A 437-nucleotide genomic window follows, 5' to 3' on the forward strand; every position below is an offset into this window, starting at 1 on the left:
TATATATATATATATATATATATATATATGAATATATATATATATATATTTATACATGTATATATATGAATATATCAATATATGTATACATATATGTATATGTATGTGGGGGTGTTTGTATATGTATGCATATATTAATAGTAATACTTTAAATGTTATTGAAACGAAATAGCTGCTTGTATGTGTTCTCAAAGTCGCTTTAGGCGTCTATGCGCTTCAGAATTAGATCTGTTTAATCTATATGGCTTCCAGTAAAAGGGTCAACAGCGCTGACCGCTTATTGATTGTTACCTCCAAACGCCAAAGGGCAAATGTGGGCCACTACTTATTGTTCATGGGCAAGATATAAATAACAATTTATTCTGTATATTCTATATATTTGAAATATATATATGTATACATACATACACACACACACACATATATATATATATATA

Source organism: Octopus bimaculoides, chromosome 3 (assembly GCF_001194135.2).
Source record: "Octopus bimaculoides isolate UCB-OBI-ISO-001 chromosome 3, ASM119413v2, whole genome shotgun sequence".
In the NCBI taxonomy this organism is placed as follows: domain Eukaryota; kingdom Metazoa; phylum Mollusca; class Cephalopoda; order Octopoda; family Octopodidae; genus Octopus; species Octopus bimaculoides.